The sequence below is a fragment of the Lactuca sativa genome, chromosome 8 (genome assembly GCF_002870075.4).
Source record: "Lactuca sativa cultivar Salinas chromosome 8, Lsat_Salinas_v11, whole genome shotgun sequence".
NCBI classification, from domain to species: domain Eukaryota; kingdom Viridiplantae; phylum Streptophyta; class Magnoliopsida; order Asterales; family Asteraceae; genus Lactuca; species Lactuca sativa.
In genome coordinates, this window is record NC_056630.2 from 17,860,508 (window position 1) to 17,868,410 (window position 7,903).

At 35.9% G+C, this 7,903-nt stretch overlaps 1 pseudogene; it reads right to left on the reverse strand.

The window, feature by feature from the left end:
* Positions 1–1,212: 1,212 nt before the first annotated feature.
* On the reverse strand, positions 1,213–6,428 carry LOC111919785 (60S ribosomal protein L2, mitochondrial-like; annotated as a pseudogene).
* Positions 6,429–7,903: the final 1,475 nt, after the last annotated feature.

The window sequence follows — 7,903 nt, forward strand, 5'->3', positions numbered from 1 at the left end:
TGTGTAAAAGAAAAACCACCAACAAAAGAGAAGCTCAATACAAACATAAAGCGTAAGAGGAACCAACAACAAAAACCATACCACAACTCCATGAAAAACCCACCACACTACCACTAAGCAGCAACAAACAATTGCACAAAACGAGATGTGAGATTGGCTAATGATTTGAAGTCATGAAGAAAAAAAATTAGAACCGACAACTGAATGAAGTCAAGAAGAAAAATAAAAAAACAATCAAATTTATTGAAAAGCTAAGTGATTTGAAGTCATGAAGAAAAAATAAAATTGTTTAAAAAAAATTACAGAAGATACAAACTTTCGATTGAAGATTAAGATGTGAGATTGACTAATGATTTCTACTCTTTTACCTGAGAATATGAAGACCGACAGAGGAGGGTGGTCGCTTGATGACGGTGGTGGCGACATTAGGGTTTTTTTTTATAGAAGCACTGAGACTCCTCCTCTTCCGATGTATTATCGGTTACCAAAAATACCCTTGATCATAATACACTTGCCGGATGCGCTTGTCTCTGATGAAGAAAGAGACTTTGATGGTTGTGATTTGGTGTTTGACGGCTATTGTTGGGAAAGAATACATCGATTACTTTTGTGTTAGTGGTTATTGTAGTGTTTAAAAATGATTGCAATTTTATAGGGATTTGATTTAATTTTAATTTTGGAAATTATTTAATATATATGTAATAGTAGTAATTTACCCTTATTAATTTATTTAAAATTTTAATTTGTGCTAAATTCTGATTGGTTCATATATACACACAATACTTTTTGAAAACATTTGAACCTATATATATATATATATATATATATATATATATATATATATATATATATATATATATATATATATATATATACACACTAGCCGTTTACCCGCGCCAAGCGCCGGATGCGGATATTTTATTCAAAAATTAAATTGTAGAGACAATTAATTCTTTTGCACAAATAGTTTACTATATACAAACAATTATCGGTATAATTAACATAATAATATATAAATGTATACTCTTGATTACAAACCCGATTATGTCAAACTACGCAAATGTTAAAATAAAAATATATAAATGTGCACTTTTGATTACACACCCGATTAAATATTTGTTTTTTTTCACTATAATTATGATTTATGTTGTTTTTTGTCACAACAGACAGGTAACAGATAAATCGACACTTAGGTAACAGATAAATCGACACTTACGTAGCCAATATATAACTCATAGGAGCTCAATCCACTCCAAATTCCCCATCTTTTTCCACCTTTTCACTTTTTCTCACCTTTGACTTTGACTATGACTCATTAACAACCCCTAAAATCCCCCTTTGTCTCAAACTCTCCCAAGAAAAAACTGCTTTTCGTTTCATATTATGCCCCCACAGAACACTATCCTTATCACACCTTTTTACCTCATTAAGCAATAGACTTTCATTCTCTTTCACATCATCTTTCATTCTTGGAACAAAATATTCCGGTTTTGCCCCTGCCACCGCCATTCTTGGAACACCCAACACGTTCACAAACGAATAAGGAGCATCATGTCTTCTTTTCCCATTTGAAGATGAAAAAGTAGACAAGAAAACTTCCTTAACATTTCTCATGTGGGTCCCTGTTTGACTTTGACTTTGACTACTCAAGGTCCTACTACCTTTTAAAAGTCCAACCACTATATGATATGTTTTAGGCCTTAAAGATTCCACCTTTTTGTCTTCTAACATTCCGGGAATTGAAGAGAATGAAAACTGACCTTTGATGGAGATGGAGGGTAGTATCTTAGGGGGTGGGGTGAAGTTTTTTTGGAGGGAGTTGACTTTTTTTGGGCGGTCAACAGTTGCCCCTTCGACCCATCTTACCACTGTGATCCGTGAAGTGCGATTCGATTCGTTTAACTACACCTATTGATGAAGTGTTGTGTTTTAGGTCAATTGTTCTTTGTGACCGTTTTGCCCTTCCCCCTCTGTGGAAAATTGTGATACGACCCTTTGAATTTCTACTTGCTGACTTGTCTTTACCTGTAACGAATTGCCTAAGTGGCCTTTCAGAGCTCACATTTTGAGCACCTGTAGGAATATGATAAAGTCAGTAAAACTGTTTTTGGTTGGATAAATCATAGATGAATTTCAGATAACAATATAATCAATAATGTTCAAATCCTAAGCACCACACCTCTACAATCAAATTAAGAACGTTGGAAATGACATCTCTCTGGTACTGATTATCCATCTTGAATTGAAAATATGCAGCTTTAAATACCAATTTCTTTTTACTTTATCAACATATGATTCATTCTTTCAATATATTTGCATTTTTACATGTACAAATAAGTGTTTACTGAAATGTACATGAACAAAATCAACTCTTTTTATTGAAAAGAGTATACCAGGGTCTAGGAATGCCAAAGAAAGTTTCGCTTCTGATGTCAAAAAGGTTGTTTCTTATCGTAAAATTGAAGTTAGGGTTCAACAAGAAGAGCAACAAGCAAACAACTTCAAAAAGTCACATGTTTCATCGGCAATTCATAAAACACGTGTTTTCAGCATTACTATTACCAAATTAACACTCTCAGAGAACCAATATCCCAGCAAAGCTGAAACCTCAAAAACAGAACTTTGCCTTGGGTGACTACCGATACCCTTAAGCATTTTGACCTTATATAGACGTAGGTTTTGAGGCTAGAGACACACAGACGACACTCGAACATGTAATAATATGAAAGAGCTAGGGTTGACATCAAAACTGGAACAAAGAATATGTATTTGCACATTAATTCCGACATCAAATTCAATCTTCATTAAGCCCTTTTTTCAGATTCATTTGTCTTGAACATGACAATTTCAACTTCGAATTTGCATTTTTTTTTAAAAAAAAAAACTTACGGCTGATAGAGTGATTGGATCTCATCTGAAAGCTGCTAATCCTCAAAGTAATCTCAAGCGAGTGGAACGAGTGTAGAGGACAGAGGAGATAAAGAGAGAGTGTGGTGGCTTCCTGTCACCGAAAAAGTGTTACGAGAGCACAATAGGTGGCGGCGACGGCGATCAGATATAGATACAGTGAGTGGTGCGAGGTTGGAGAGTGGGTGGTGATTCACTACCGATGGTGATGAATTGATGATGACGATGAGTTAGGCGGATGAGGTGCGATGTCGGCTTTTCAAAATAGGGTTTTTGCTATTTGTTTGAGGGAAAATGCGAGTGTAGAGGACAGGGGAGAAAAATAATATGTTTACTTTTTTGATCAGTTTATCTATACTTTATTAAATTATTATTTTTTTATTTTTTTTAAAGCAATTTTAGTTCAATACATATCGATTGAAGGCAAACGGGCAACAAGCTGCGCCGCTAGCCCTTTCTGGATGATAAAACCAATGTTAATGCCATTAATTTGTCAAACGAAAATATAAATATTTAATGCAATTAATTTGTAAAACGGAAATGTGATAGTAGTATTAAAAGGTATGAATAAATTGATTATATATTATGCAGTAGGTGTAGTACCTCTTAAATTTCAAGAAATGGGCAATATCCTTAATAATATAGTAAATATATATATATATATATATATATATATATATATATATATATATATATATATATATATATATATATATATATATATATATATATATATATTAATTAGCCAATGGCCATTCAACCATATCTGAAAACCATTATTAGTATTTATTTGAAGAATTAAGTTCAAATGAGATAAAAAAAAAAGAAAAAACGGAAAGAAATATATAATCTCACCTTGAGAATTTGAGAACCAAAGAAGCAATAAATTAAAGTTACATTGATCTTTGCTTGTCTAAAGCTGGTGGTGAAATAATATTTGAGCAATGAAAGTGCTCCGAGCATTATCTTCTTTTCAAACTACCATGCTAATTTTAAAAGATGATTCCTTACAAGTTAGTTAATCAAGTGACTTGTAAAATTCCTAAAAAAAAAAAAAGAAACAAAAACACAAATGAGGCGAGCTCAAGATTTGTTGAGTTGGGGCTTGGCCCGATTTAGGGAGGTCAAACAATTCAAAAAATATTTAACAACTTACCTCAAGCTTAATCACTCAGTCAAGCCCTTGGCCGACATCGATTTCGCAGTTCACTGAACATAGTAAAGAAAAAGTAGAGACCTAAGACTCTGAAAATACATATAATCAATTAGAAGCTTCGGGAAAGTCAAGTAATTCAATGATGAAAGAAAAAACAAATAAAAGTACACATTACATATGATGCAATCTCGTTACAACGAAGAAAAGCAAAATCCTTAGAAAAAATTAACCTGAAATTGAAGATGATATTGAAAACTTATAACTAAAGGTAAGTTTGATGGATTATTAATCGAACTAAGCACTCACTGTAATAGATTAGGTAACACCAGAAAAAGGATTCAATTAAGTGCTTCACCTAATTTCGGCTAAGTAATACGTCATCATAATCATTATCCGAAAACACATACCCATCATCATCATCATCGATGATCCTCGCATCTTGCTATAATAAACCTCTTCATAAGAATCAACATTGTTCCAATCGTGCATATTCCGAATCGACCGTGTAAAAAAAACCCTACAAATTTTTACAATAGGGTGTGCAAACCTAGGGTTTTAGACAGTGAGAAGTTAATTATACTGGTTCGACAGATAGGGATTCGAGAGGAAATGGTTATTTGGGGTGGCAAATCGGGCTATCGTGTCGTGTTTTTGTCTGACATGACACAACACGACAAGGTTTTATGTAACACGAACACGACACGACACGATGTCGTGTTTTTACAACTAACACGAAAAAAAATCAATTAAAAAAATGAAAATCACGACACAACACGACAAAGGTAATATCATATAACATTTAGTTTATTTAATTAATATTTAATCATACATAACACGACAAACACCAAAAACGCGGCAAAAATATTCTAAATCATGTCAATTTCGTTTCGAGTTTTGAACACAAATACGACATGACACGACATCGTGTTTTTTACACTTGACACGAACACGACACGAACACTCGTCCCGATTTCGTTTCGTGTCATGTATTTTTGTCGTGTCATCCTAAGTTCGTGTTTTTAAATTTTGAATAAGTGATTTTGTCTCCAAAAGCGATAGGAGAATGGGAGGAGATAAAAATGTGAGCGGAGAGGAACCCTAATTTTTTGCTGATTTTTGAAATACGATCGACCCAAATTGAGAGTCAAAATTAAGTGGGAATTTTTTCCAGGAGCTTCGAGAAATCGACATGTGTACAATATAACTATTTTTTATTAGAATACATAGAATAGATATGCTCTTGTCTCATAGGAGTATTGGACGCACAAGGAGTCGAGGACAATGGGTAGAATTGAGATATTTTCACACATAGTCGTCATATGATGATTTACTATTGATTTTTTAGTTGAAATTTCATGTGAGTTACACCAACCGAAACACCCCAAAAATCAAAAGTAAAAATTTTGTTTTTAATCCAACCAAAATCATCAAATATTCATAGCAAACCATCATAAGTATATAGTGAAAATAGTTATCAGAGTACAATCTCAAAATCATAAAATACTGGACACAGGTGGATGCACAGCGATCAAGTCAGACCCTTCCTTTTCGAATCGGAATTACCTGAAACATAAACTTAAATCGTAAGCATAAAGCTTAATGAGTTCCCCAAAGTACCACATACCATACAAGCAACGATCCCCGCCCAATGAGTATAACATGCCTCGCCCTAACTCGCATAGCAGGCCCCACCCAATGAGTATAACGGGCCTCTCCATAACTCGCATAACGGGCCTCGCCCTAACTCGCATAATGGTCCCCGCCCAACATACAAAACATGTAAGTATCACACAGACAACTAGCATGACACAACGTAATTCATTGGGTCGACATTGGTGCCTTCGACTTGCGAGTATAGTGAATATCGCTCCTATTATTGTTGATTCCCTCAGCCTTCCTCTTTTCACTGACCTTAGTCCTGTTAGTAGCTCTCTTCTTCATCATACCCTCCACAGATTTTGCAGCCCAAACGGTCGCCTCAAAAGTAATTTCCTGCTTCACCGACACAGTGTACTCCCATGGCAATCCCTTTGCATATCGATCAATCTTAGTCGGTTCGTCCGAAACAAGTCACAAGGCGAACTCCATTTTATCAGTGAAAGCATTGGTGTACTCGTCCACCGACATGCTTCCCTTCATCAAAGCCAAAAATTGCTTCTCTAATTCCAGCATCTTCTCAGCTGAACAAAATTTCCTCTTGAAATGGGTCAAGAATTCATCCCATGTCAGCTGTAGTGGCTTGTTAGGGCTCACAATCTTCCCTAACATGTTCCACCAACGAAAGCATTGTGCCCTTGAACTTCCTCAAAACATAGGTGGTTTGTAGCTTCCCCGTGCTACCGTAGGTGATAAACTTTATCTCCATCTCCGAGATCTAGCCCATTACTCCTACGGGATCTTCCTTCCCATTAAATGATGACAACTTGCAGTTTGTGAAGTCCTTATACTTTCAATTTCCTCTTGGTTCATCATTTCTGTGGATCTCTGGTTGCTCTGGTCCTTGATGACTTTCTAAGTCATCATATCCTTCCCAAGCCATCTTTAGATGAGAAGGAATTGGTCCGTTATTAACTTTTCCAACATCTACCGGCTCATTAATCACATGCGCTCCTCCCCTAGCATTAGCTAGTTCCTGAGCCAAGAGCTCCCTTAACTCATGTCGCTGCTGATTGAGCATGTCTTGCATTATTGCACGAGCGTCTTTCATCAGGATTTGAACAACAGCTGCTCCGACATTCTGAGGTGTTGGACCTCATTCGTTATTGACGACTCTTCCACTCCTAATGATCGTCATGTCATTCTATAGTCATAGAGGCGAGAAGTTTTAGGATAACGATATATTACTTACTATATATATATATATATATATATATATATATATATATATATATGTGTGTGTGTGTGTGTGTGCATATTGAAACACCCTTAAAATTCAAGCCAAATTTAAACTTTTTAGTACATTTTAAAACCATTAAGTTATTACAGTTTGTTTTCAAAATAGTTCAGATATCAGAGTATCCCCAAAATCAATCATGAAAATATGAGGAGGTGCACGATCACGCCTTCGCCTTCCCGCGATCATCGGAAATACCTGAAATATAATCAACAACTGTAAGCCCGAAGCTTAGTGAGTTTCCCCAAAATACCAATGCCATACAAACTTAACCATGTCATATAACCAATACAGAACAGCATGTATAATAGTCTTCAGCCTGACTGGACCGTCTCAATGGCCTTCAGTCTATATGGACTGTTCTCCGAGCCTTCGGCACGTCTGGACCGCCTCGTAGGGCCTACAGCCTATCCGGATCGCTCGTCGGGCCTTCGGTCTGACTGAATCCCTTTGCAGGGCCTTCAGGTTATCCGGACCGCCCTGGGTATGTTGGCCTCCAGCACAAAGCAGGACTGCCTCAACCCAACCCCAAATCAAACAAGCATGTGTACATAAATATCATACACTTGCATATATATAACAGTCATACTAATCTAATAGATCACAAATCATAGCAACATCCTATAACCAGGATACCGACCTAACCAGGTCACTAACATAGCATCATCCTATATACCAGGATACCGATATAACAATCATAATAGCATCACAACATCCTATCTACCAGGATACCAATCTAACAGATCATAACAGCATACAAGCATACTATAACCAGGATACCGATCTATCCGAAATCTAACATAGCAACCATCCTAAACCAGGATGAAATATAGCATATCAATAACATAGCAACCATCCTAAACCAGGATGTAATCTAGCATATCAATAACATAGCAACCATCCTAAACCAAGATGTAATCTAGCATATCAATAACATAGCAACCATC